General features: G+C 41.0%; 1 long non-coding RNA gene across 1 annotated transcript; it reads right to left on the bottom strand.

Annotated features, from left to right (window-relative positions):
- Window positions 1-435: 435 nt before the first annotated feature.
- Window positions 436-5,357, bottom strand: LOC308385301. Its single transcript, XR_013969481.1, has 3 exons — window positions 5,223-5,357; window positions 4,824-5,009; window positions 436-3,229 (listed from the first exon to the last, which is right to left on the bottom strand). It is a non-coding gene; the product is annotated as an uncharacterized lncRNA (long non-coding RNA).
- Window positions 5,358-12,599: the final 7,242 nt, after the last annotated feature.

Genomic DNA, 12,599 nt, shown 5'->3' on the forward strand with positions numbered 1-12,599 from the left:
ATTTTAAGCAGTGTGTAATTATTCAGAAAAAAAACCCTGAAAGATACGTCACATCTTTCTACATTTAATTTTTCATAGGATTCAGTTAATCTTTTACATACTGCCTGGATAAAATGACGAAAATATATGACTTACAATAAAAATATTTTTACTGCAACATAACAAAAAATGAAGGTTTGTGTCATTCATGGAGCAAAACACACTCACATCCTGTAAGAAAACAGACCACTGAAAACATTAAATATATTCTTACCCACGTGTAATTTTCCACATACTGCCTGTTTAAAATGACACAAATTTATGAATTTACTTTTTTTTACTGTAACATTAAAAATTGCAGGAATGGTTGTGTCCTTCTGGAGCAAAACAGACTCACACAATATTGTAAGACAATAGAGCCCATTTAAAACACATTTCCTGTGAGTTACAAGCACTGCCACTGATAATTACCTCACGATGAACAGCCAAATAAACAGTAACAGGTCTGACAGTTTGACCCAGAAGGTGAACTCTTCTGACATTTTGCTTTTCTTGTGATCAGATGATGGGAGTAATGTTTGCTCTGCATGCTGTTTGTGGACACAGCCAGTGAAGTGTAACTTGCTAAACTTGTGTTGGGATAACTAACTCCATAAGCTAAGATTTGTAATCGCGGCTCGATCACTTCACAACATTCATGATCTTCTCTTAAACTCTTTTTCTTTCCATCCTGTCTTGCAGCTCTATTGTCATCATCCTTTCCTGAGTATTGCCCTCTCTTTGAAAAAGGAAGAAGGGGCTCAGAATTGATGTAATCCTGCCCCCACCTTCAACCCAAGTATGTGTGGTAGTCACTGCTACCACACAAACATGTCCTGAACCACGCTCACATACTTCTCTGTCACTTCTGACTTCATCATGCAGTACCACAGTGCCTCTTTTTGCACCCTTTCATGTTTTCACTAGATCTACAAAGACAGTGAAGCTCTGACTTTCTCAGGAAATTAAAGCTGAATTCTGTGAAGCCTGATCTCAAGCTTTTTAAGTTTGACGCAGCATCCAGAAGAACTTTTGTTCAGAACCCCCGTTTCTCCCACTGTGTTCAAATGAACCCCGTCAGGGTAATGTCCCATTGGTCTGCCACTTTTCTCACAGGAGGACACTTTGTGGGTCTTTTGATGGCTCAATAGACTTTTGTAATGGATGAAAGACTTTCCACACTGATCACATACAAATGATTTAACTCGAGAGTGGGTGCGCTGATGTGATTTTAAGCCAGTCATACGAGTAAAAGCCTTTCCACAGTCACCACATACAAATGATTTAACTCCAGAGTGGGTGCGCTGATGTGATTTTAAGCCAGTCATACGAGTAAAAGCCTTTCCACAGTCACCACATACAAATGATTTAACTCCAGAGTGGATGAGCTGATGAATTTTTAACCTACTAATCCCAGTAAAAGAATTTCCACACAGATAAGAGCTGAAAGGTTTAACTTCACTGTGGACGCCCTGATGTCTCTCTAAGTGATCTCTATCCTGAAAAGACTTTCCACACTGATCACAGACAAATGATTTACCTCCAACATGGATCATATAATGTCTCTTTAAGTCACCTTTCTGAGTAAAGGTCTTTCCACACTGATCACAGCTGAATGGTTTAACTTCACTGTGGATGAGCTGATGTGCTTTTAAGCGGTAATTCTTAATAAAAGACTTTCCGCACTCACCACAGGTGAATGGTTTCACACCGGTGTGGATCAGCTGATGTGCCTTTAAATGACCTTTCAGAGTATAGCTCTTTTCACACTGATCACAGCTGAATGGTTTCACACCGGTGTGGATCAGCTGATGTGATTTAAAGTAAGCTTTCCTAGTAAAAGACATCCCACACAGATCACAGTTGAAAGCTTTAAATTTCGTGTGGACGACTTGATGTTGTTTTAAGGTGCATCTCTGAGTAAAGGTCTTTCCACATTGATCACAGCTGAATGGTTTCACACCGGTGTGGATCAGCTGATGTGATTTTAAGTGACCTTTCTGAGTAAAAGACATCCCACACAGATCGCAGCTGAATGGTTTCACACCGGTGTGGATCAGCTGATGTGCTTTTAAGTTGGATCTCTGAGTAAAGGTCTTTCCACACTGATCACAGCTGAATGGTTTCAAACCGGTGTGGCTCAGCTGATGTGATTTCAAGTGAAAAATCTGAGTAAAGGTTTTTCCACACTGATCACAGCTGAATGGTTTCACACCGGTGTGGATTAGCTGATGTAATTTCAAGTGAAAAATCTGAGTAAAGGTTTTTCCACACTGATCACAGCTGAATGGTTTCACACCGGTGTGGATTAGCTGATGTTTTTTTAAGCTGCATCTTAGAGTAAAGGTTTTTCCACACTGATCACAACTGAATGGTTTCACACCGGTGTGGATCAGCTGATGTGATTTCAAGTGAAAAATCTGAGTAAAGGTTTTTCCACACTGATCACAGCTGAATGGTTTCACACCGGTGTGGATTAGCTGATGTGTTTTTAAGCTGCATCTCCGAGTAAAGGTTTTTCCACACTGATCACAACTGAATGGTTTCACACCGGTGTGGATCAGCTGATGTGATTTCAAGTGAAAAATCTGAGTAAAGGTTTTTCCACACTGATCACAGCTGAATGGTTTCACACCGGTGTGGATTAGCTGATGTTTTTTTAAGCTGCATCTTAGAGTAAAGGTTTTTCCACACTGATCACAACTGAATGGTTTCACACCGGTGTGGATTAGCTGATGTGTTTTTAAGCTGCATCTCTGAGTAAAGGTCTTCCCACACTGATCACAGCTGAATGGTTTAACTTCACTGTGGATCAGCTGATGTGTTTTTAAGCTCCATCTCAGAGCAAAGGTCTTCTCACACAGATCGCAGCTGAATGGTTTCTCTCCACTGTGGATCAGCTGATGTGTTTTTAAGTTCCATCTCTGAGTAAAGGTCTTCTCACACAGATCGCAGCTGAATGGTTTCTCTCCACTGTGGATGAGCTGATGTGTTTTTAAGTTGCTACTCCGAGTAAAAGCCTTTCCACACTGATCACAGCTCAAGCTTCTCTCCTCCCTGTTGGCGCGCTTGCGTCTTCTGGGCTGCTTCATAGCAGGAAAAGTCTTTTCCACAGGGATCGCCGCTGGCTCATCTTTACTTGCTGGTGCTGGATGTTTTTGGTTGATGTCATCCATGTGCTGAGGTTTGGGCCTGCTTTCACTTCTTTCTCCTGTAATGACAAAGAACCCAAACAGTGACATCAGGTCTATACCTTCAGCTCATCCACAAGTGCCCCCTCTTACCTCACAAAGATAAACAGTTTCACCATCTGCCAAACGTCTCAGGTGCCTGGGGACGCTATGCTGTGGTAAACATTTGAAGTGAGCTCATTTTGGCGATAAAAGTAGTAAAAGTTCAACATTGTGAATAAAATTTTGGCTTGTGTGACTTCAAAGTTTTTTAGTTTTTACTTTGTTCAAATTTGAAGAACATCACACTTACAATGTGCAGTTCAGGTTGTATGTGTGAGAGCTGTACAACCAAATCCACACTGACTCAGATTTCCCTCTGATTAACCACGAGGGTGTCACAGTTATCAAAGTCTGCAGACACTGTCAGCTGCAATCAACACCTTTTATTATAATGCACAGGTGAGTTATAATGCATCTCCACTAGAAGATGGTCCCGTGTTATCTAGTTTTTCACAGGCAAGCGTGGGCGAGAGTCTACAGCTTTCTACCCCCCAAGGACACGTAGTCTAATGCCTTTATTTTTCAGGGCCATGTCCACTTAATACTACACTATACGGTTATATGGCATTTTAGTTAATATACAGCATAGAATTGAGGCACTTCAAATAATTTCATCTCAACACCTCCTTCCTGGAGATAAGGAGTCTCACTATCTGCCTAATGTCTCATGGTGCCTGGGAGTGTCAGTCCAACTCACTCACAATACCCATCTGTGTGTGGAATAACCTGTGAAATACATATTTGATGTTTTCCTATATGTAGAACCAAGTCACACAAAATGTACTATAGATATTACTAAAGTCATTTTGTCAAAACATATGATCAACACATAAAATAAAGAAATCTCCATCACAAGAGTTAGCAGCTTACACAAGAAAAGACGTCAGAAAGAATATGAAAGAAGAAAAGTGGATTTTTAATGAGGTCATGCTGAGCCTCTTGTCCCGATTGTTTTATGTTGGGCTGAGAACAAACAACCAATACTCAGATCAGGTCCAGTACACAACAATTATGTATTAAGCACATATGTGGGAGACGTACATGATACCACCCTCAGTGTAGTCTGGTAGATCTCATAGAGGAAGGACAAGAACTTCTTTATTTAAAGGGTTGTACACGCTAAAGATGCATGAGTAAGTTCCTTTTTACAACACTTAGAATGCCGTTTCGAGACCCTTTCACCCACAGCTGTTTCCTGTAGATCGTTATGAGGCCCGTGATCGTGTATGCCACATCCTGAGTACATCCTGTTCTAACCGCCCCTGTGCAGGAACTTATGCAGTTACAAGCAAAACACTTCTTTTAATGTGTTTTAGTTTAAATATTCTTTTGCTTCTTGACTGACTGACACTTACTGAAATACTGCTACATGTATATTTCCCACAATATCCACAGACATCACCTTCATATGAACGGAAACAGAGAGTTTATCTCAAATGATAAAACATTAATGTACTGAGGCAGACAGAGAGGCTAAACAGAAGGCAGAAATCAAATCAAAGTGAGCTAAGAGAGAGAGACCCTGTAGAAAATGATGAAGTTAAGCAACCAGTGTAGTTATAACTGACTTACTCTGGATCTCCTCTCAGACTCAGGAGGGGGCGAGCGGGCCGGCTTTGTAGTTGGAGTCGGACCAGCAGAGACAATGGGCTCACTGACCTCCACTCCCCAAGTCAGTCACCACGAGGACAAGTTCTTTGTTTAGAGATGATTTAATCCAAGCTCACCAACAACATCACTCAGCTGTCCTCGTCAGAACTAATGAAATAAAAGCAGTTACATTTAGAAATGTCAGTGGTTTACAAAAACACATTTTTACCAAACTCAGCGAACAAGTGCGCATCCAGAAATAACTGTTTTATCTCGTTTGACATGGAAACTTAAAATTACAAAGACACACTGAACGCACCTTCCTACCAGCTGTAACCTAACAGGAGAACGTACGTTCGTCTTCGCAGCTGCGATACATACCTCACAAAAAGCCGTTCATCAATTAGATTTAACACGACGCTTCTCCACAATACTTTGATGCGGGTTCTTCAAAAAGTGCCCATTTTTAAAATGGCGGAAAGACACAGCAAAGAGCACAGTACGCACACTCCTCCTTCTTTGTCTTCTTCTTCTTCTTTTTTTTTACAAACCTTTATTTAAACATCATTATACAAAATAGAATTAAACAGCACTATATTAAAGGTATTGCACAAGCTCGTGGGAAAAAAACATAAAAAGAGGGATGTCTTCCTAAACATTTGGATTTGTGAATATGAAATTTAACCATTAAGATTAACAAGTTAATCACACATCTGTTGTGGTTTTGGTGTTTGTGTAGATCATGTTTGTAAATAAGAGTCCATGCTAAAAAAGCTTGGCGATGAAATGCAGAGATTTATATAGGGATTTTATCAATATTAAAATTATAAGTAAGGACACCTTCCTTAGAAAACATGTACATAGGTATAGTATCCAAATGGATGTAGGATTTGTAATTATATTTTTAACCAATTTATTTTGAATGTGTTATTTAGAGTGTTAAAATCTAACACATTAAGTCCTCCATTGACACAGGAGTTCATAAGAACTGTTTTTTAAATGTAGTGTGTCCTATTTTTCCAAATAAAGTTGAAAAGTAACTTATCAACCTCTTTTATGAGTTTATTATCAAGGTGCAATGCCAATGCAGCGTATGTAAGATGAGAGATACCTTCTGCTTTAGTTTTTAATACTCTGCCTTTTAATGATAAATCTCTTAAGAGCCACAGAGTAAATCTGTGTTTGAGTTTCACTAGAATTAGATAAGAAATTTGATCAATTCTTCTTTCCTGGTTTTTGGTTATTACAATACCGAAATAACGAACTTCTTGTTTTATTGGAAGGAACAATAGTTGGGCAATTAACTAAAACAGGTACAGGGACCTGTTTTGGGACAGCCTCGTCTTTTCCCTCTTTGTATGTTAAATCTGGGTGAAGTACTGTTTGTTAATTTGATACTGCTGTTATTGTTATAATGTTTTAATCACCGTAGAAAGTAAGTACCAAAACCATATCTATCTAGAGCTTGAAATATAAATTCATGCTTCACCGTATCGAAGGCCTTGTAGAACTCTAAAAATAATATGAAACCACTGCTATTTATCAGAATAATCCAGAATATCTAAAACCAATCGGATATTGTTATATGTCTTTTGGGCATAAACCCAGATTGTCTTTCATCATTAACCGAGTCAACAACCATCTTAAGTCTGTTAGCTAAAATTAGAGCAAATATTCTTTAATTATTGTTTAATAAGCTATTTGGTCCGCAATTATCAATCATTAAGAGGTCCTTATTTTGCTTCAGAAACAATGTGGTCAAACCTTGATTCATCGTAGTGGGAAGTTGGTGGTTTCATATGCTTTCAGCAAAAACCTCAAGAAGAAAGGAAGAGAACTCTTCAGAAAAAGTTTTATATAATTCTGCAGTATGATCATCTGTGCCTGGAGATGTATTATTTTTAATAGCCCAATTGCATCTGTGACTTCTTCTAATGAGACGGGTAGATCACATAATATAGAATCTTCTTGGCTGACAGATTTAACATTCAGCAATTATAAGAGGTGATCTGAAGCTTCCTGAGAAAATGTACAGCTAAAAATTCCTTATAGAAATGACTACAGAGTTTAGAGATTAATCTGTAATCCTCTGTTATAACCACATTTATCATTAATTTGCTAATATTATGCTTGAGTGTTTCTTTTCTAAGCTGAAGAAATAATAGGAATTGCACTCACCTTCTTCAAGATCTGGATCTGATAAAAGCTCCTTTTGCTTTGTCTGAGTATAAGCCATCTAATTTATCTTGTAATTTAGCAAGGTTCAGTTTATCCTCTTCAATTAGTGTCAATTTGAGAGATTGTATTTTCTTCCTCTAATCTTTTCGATTTCACGTTAAGGCTGCCAACCTTCCTTAAATATTTGTCAATTTCAAATTTTAATAATTCCCAGTTATTTGCAAACTTTAATTTTTCTCGAGCTCTAGATCAATAGTTTGAGATCAGTTCTTTAAGATCCTTTTTCACATCATCTTTCTCTGTCATGAATCGCTGTGTGGCAGACAGGAATTGGACCCAAAATGCAGGCTCTTAGACACGAGGGATGAACTCAAAACCACAGCTTTATTTGCTGGCCGGGAAAAGCATACAAAAGCAAAAGCAAACTAAACTGAACTGGAAAATGACAAACTAAACACTCAGGGAGACACAGGGAGTTCCACACAGCACGAGGAACGACGTGACACTGACTCAGAGAAACACAGGGTTTAAATACACTGGGAAGTGTGTGAGACACAGAAGGAGGGCACAGCTGGGAGAAATCAGAACTGACGAGACAAGGAAGCGTAATCTGAACACACTGAGATCAGACACGGACCTTCAAAATAAAACGGGAAACACACACGCAAAGACACAGACTCAGAGACGCAGGCTTAACGCAGAGACCTGACTACACTAGAGGGGATATACAGGCAGGGACGACAGAAAACAAAGGGAGCACAGAATAAACACTGGGAAACCAAAAACACAAACAGTTATCATTCATACTATCAAAAATAAGAGTACAAAATCAAAAACACTGGGTCACTGACCCAGAACCATGACACAAACTAACCAAAAGTCTATCCTTGAATGTCTCGAGTTAGAATTGTTGCACTAAGTAAACGTTTTGGAATGAGGATATTTGAATCTCCAAATGTCTATGAGTTTAAGGCGTACTATAACAGCTTTCAATGTAGTAGTAATTCTTTTTTTTAACACTTGTAGTTTCCCAATTATCATACATAGCATTCTTATTATTTTAGAATAGAATACAATTCAACTTTATTGTCATTGCACATGCACAGGTACAGGGCAACGAAATGCAGTTTGCATCCATCCAGAAGTGCTTTAGCCATGATATAGATATATTACAATATATATTAGCAATAGTATAGATATGTAAGTATATTACAGAAATGGGTCTATTATGGTATGTTATAATGTACACGGTATGAAGTATGTTGTGAATATTCTATAACTATAAGTATGTACAGGCTGTAGTGAGTACAAGCTATGTACAGGCTATGAACAGGATATAAATATGAAAAACTATACAGAATATGAAATAAATAACTTTACAGAATCTGAGATATACAGCTATACAGAGATGGGAACTATGCAAGTTGTAAACGGTTGTAGGATTAAAGATTATCGAATGTACAGAATGATTATTTACACAGAGCTATACAGTAGTGCAGTTAAGATAAGTGAGGGTGTGGATAGTTTCTACAGAGGCTATATAAAGTGCTAGTGGTTGTGAGTGGTGGTTCAGTCCATGTTATTATTGTGTGTTTGAGGGTACAGTTGTCCATTGTGGGTCTGTGTATGTTCAGTCCATGAGTTTAACGTGGGTCAGATGCAGTGGCGGCTCCTGAAAAAAATCTCAGGGGGGGCAATTTTTATGATATCGACTAAAATGACCCATTTAATGAGTACATCAAACAACACAATTTTAATTTAAATTTAAAATGAACAACCATATTCTGGCCATTTGTATAGATTTGTAAAAATGAACATGAACAGATTTTTTTTTTTTTTTTTGAATGAATGAAAAATAACTATTGAAAACAACAACTGTACTCACAACTCACTTTTGAACAGTATGCACGGGAAACAAAAAAGTGCATTAGCTGTTCCACAGCCTGTCAGCCACGACTTGCGCTGGAACCAACTCCGACAAAAAGTCCTGTTGTATGCTTTTGACTTCTCCTTCGTTGCCTGGGTTAGTTGAATTTCGGGCTTGTCAGGTCCCAACTCTTTAACTTGCAGTTTTTCTGCCATTGTCCTTCTGGCAAAAGGGTAGGTTAGAAGCGATCTAACCGAATTTGGGGGAGGCTGTGCCTCAACCGTTAACAATACCGCTGCCATCGTCTCTCTCTGACCTTATAGCTCACTTAGGCTACTGACTGAGGTAAAATTCTAGAACAGCAAATCTTCGCGCGTTTTCTGCAGGGGCGCAATTTTAAGCGCCCCCAAACCATTTAATTCAGCGACGCTGATAGGTCAAATATTTATTATTTTCCCCTGGCAACCATTTAATGATAGGCTATTTCGCTGCATATCAAGGGCGCTTTGACGAGCGCCCCAGAAGAAGAAAAACACCGTTTGTTGGTTGAACTTTAATGAGTCAGCTGGTGAAAATGTTAAAATACGCCTGGCTGTATATGGGCACACACATAGTAAAACTATCATTGATGAATTTTTTAAAAATATATATTTTTACTCCTCCACATTTGGGGGGGCGGAGCCCGAGCGCCCCCTATGGGCCAGCCGCCACTGGTCAGATGTCAGGAGGCAGAGTTCAGGAGTCTGACAGCTGTGGGGAAGAAGCTGTTCCGGTACCTGGTGGTCTTAGTCCGAAGGCTCCTGTGGCGCCTCCCAGAGGGCAGGAGGGTGAAGAGTCCATGTGATGGGTGACTGGGGTCTCTGATGATTTTCCCAGCCCTTTTCAGACACCGCTTCCTGTAGATGTCTTTTATGGCAGGAAGTGGTGCTCCGGCGATGCGCTGGGCAGTTTTCACGACCCTCTGCAACGCCTTCTGGTCCGAGGCAGAGCAGTTCCCGTACCAGACTGTTATACAGTTGGTCAGGATGCTCTCGATGGTGCAGCGATAGAAGTTCACCAGGATGTCTGAGGACAGGTGGTTCTTCCTCAGAGTCCTCAAGAAGAAGAGGCGCTGGCGAGCCTTCTTGACCAGCTTGGAGCAGTTGGTCGTCCAGGTGAGATCCTCGGAGATGTGGACTCCCAGGAACTTGAAGCTGCTCACACGCTCCACAGCTGTCCCCTTAATGTGGATGGGTGGATGTGGGTCAGCATTCCTCCTGTAGTCCACGATGAGCTCCTTGGTCTTCTCGGTGTTAAGCAGCAGGTTGTTTGTGTCGCACCACTCAGCCAGACGATCCACCTCCTCCCTGTAGGTGGCCTCATCGTTGTCACTGATGAGGCCAATCACCGTGGTGTCATCTGCAAACTTAATGATGGTGTTGGAACCATCAGCCGGTCTGCAGTCGTGGGTGAAGAGGGAGTAGAGGAAAGGGCTCATCACACAGCCTTGTGGTACACCGGTGTTCATTGTGATTGTAGATGAGCAGCGGTTATCCAGCCGGACACGTTGGGGGCGGTTGGTCAGGAAGTCCAGTAACCATTTGCAGATGAGGGAACTGATGCCCAGGTCTGTCAGTTTCCTGATGAGTTGTGAGGGGTGGATTGTATTGAATGCTGAACTGAAGTCTATAAACAGCATTCTGGCGTAGGTGTTGTTGTTGTCCAGGTGTGAGAGGACAGAGTGCAGTGCGATGGAGACTGCATCCTCTGTGCTCCTGTTCTGGCGGTATGCGAATTGGTGGGGGTCCAGGGTGGGGGAGAGACAGGATTTGAAGTGTGCTAGGACCAGCTGCTCTAAGCACTTAGTGATGATGGGGGTGAGTGCTACTGGGCGGTAGTCATTGAGGCAAGATGGGTTGGAGTTTTTGGGTATCGGGACGATGGAGGTGGATTTGAAGCAGGCCGGTACCACAGCGTGGGCCAAGGACAGATTGAATATGTCTGTGAGCACTCCTGCAAGCTCCCCAGAACACGCTCTGAGAACACGCCCGGGGATGCCATCAGGACCTGCAGCCTTGTGGACATTGATCCTGCTCAGCACCGCTCCTACATCGGTGGGGGAGAGAGTCAGAGGTTGGTGATCTGGCGTCATGTCTGCTTTGGTTGTGGTTGTGGGGTTCCCTCGCTCAAAACGAGCATAAAAGTTGTTGAGCTCATTGAGGAAGGAGACATCAGTGGATGCGGGGGAAGGTTTGGTGGTCCTGTAGTCTGTGATGGTCTGGAGTCCTTGCCACATGCGTCGGGGGTTGGAGTTGGAGAAATGTTCTTCTACCTTCTTTTTGTAATGGTGTTTGGCTTTTTTGATGCCCTTCTTTAGAAGGGCATTAAAGGGCATCATTTTACATAAAGGGCATCATTTTACAGAAAACCACAAAACAACAATCCCACAGATCATAAATACAGATAATACCAAGACAGGAAAAGGGAACAAAAACACTAAACAAACAAACAAGCAAAAACAAACAAGCAAAAAAACAAACAAAAAGCACAGCAACAACAGCAAAAAAAAAAAGAAAGGGGGGGGGGTGCACCTCTCTATTGTTTTTACAGGACTGTTCTAGGGCAAACAAAAACACTGAAGATTCCAGTTCCAGACCGGATAAATTGTTGACGTATGTTAACAGAGGGTTCCATGTTGTGTGGAATTTGCCGATGGATCCGTTCAGAGTACATCTGATTTTTTCCAGTTTGACATTTTGCATAACATCCGTTATCCAGCGGTGGTGTGATGGAGCAGTAGTAGACTTCCATTTAAATAAAATCAGGCGTCTCGCTAATAATGACAAAAACGCAATGACCCTCTGTAAATGGGCAGGGGGAACAGAAGTCACAATACCAGAGAAACAACCAAAAACTGTCACCAAGGGGGAGGCGAGATGTTATAGGCATAGGCTTTAGAGATGACTTCAAAAAATGATGACCAGAAAGGAGCAATTTTCGGACAGGACCAAAACATATGAAGGGAAGTAGCTGGAGTCTGTTTGCATCTATCACACGATGGGTCTATGTCTATGTTCGGAAATATTTTTGCTAGTTTAACTTTTGAAAAATGTAACCTGTGTAACACTTTCAATTGTATTAGGGAGTGTCTTGAACATATAGAAGACGAATGGACCCTGGTAAGAGCCATATCTCACTCTTTGTCAGACAGCTGGGCACTGTCGTGGAAAATTTAACAATAACCTGCAACACACCCAGCGAGCTTGATTTGAAGTGGGTTTAATAAACACATTGCGATGTGGAGAGAGCATCCCAGTGAAACACCAGGACCACCTCCGGATTGTGGCCACCGCCCTTACATCTTATATACAGACACACAGACAAAGAACATTCCACAACCTCACATGTTGGCCCCTCTCACAGGGGGCTATACCTCCTCCCTCACAGAGAGAATTATGACCTTGTTTTCTGCTTGGCTGTCACCTAAGGATTTACATCCCTGATAAGCAGAAGGAGTCTCACTATCTGTTTAATGTCTCCCATTACAATGGCCTCACTGTGTTAACTTTCCACATGCATGTAAACTAGTGACAGGAGTGCTCTTACTATAGTAAAGTGAGAAAGTGATATTACTATAACTAATGTGATATGATTAAATATGTGATAAATACATGAGAAAAGAAATCTGCCACCACAGCACCCAAATCATTCTCCCACTGTTCTCGAATGTATGA

Source organism: Rhamphochromis sp. 'chilingali' (genome assembly GCF_963969265.1).
Source record: "Rhamphochromis sp. 'chilingali' genome assembly, chromosome: 18".
NCBI lineage: Eukaryota > Metazoa > Chordata > Actinopteri > Cichliformes > Cichlidae > Rhamphochromis > Rhamphochromis sp. 'chilingali'.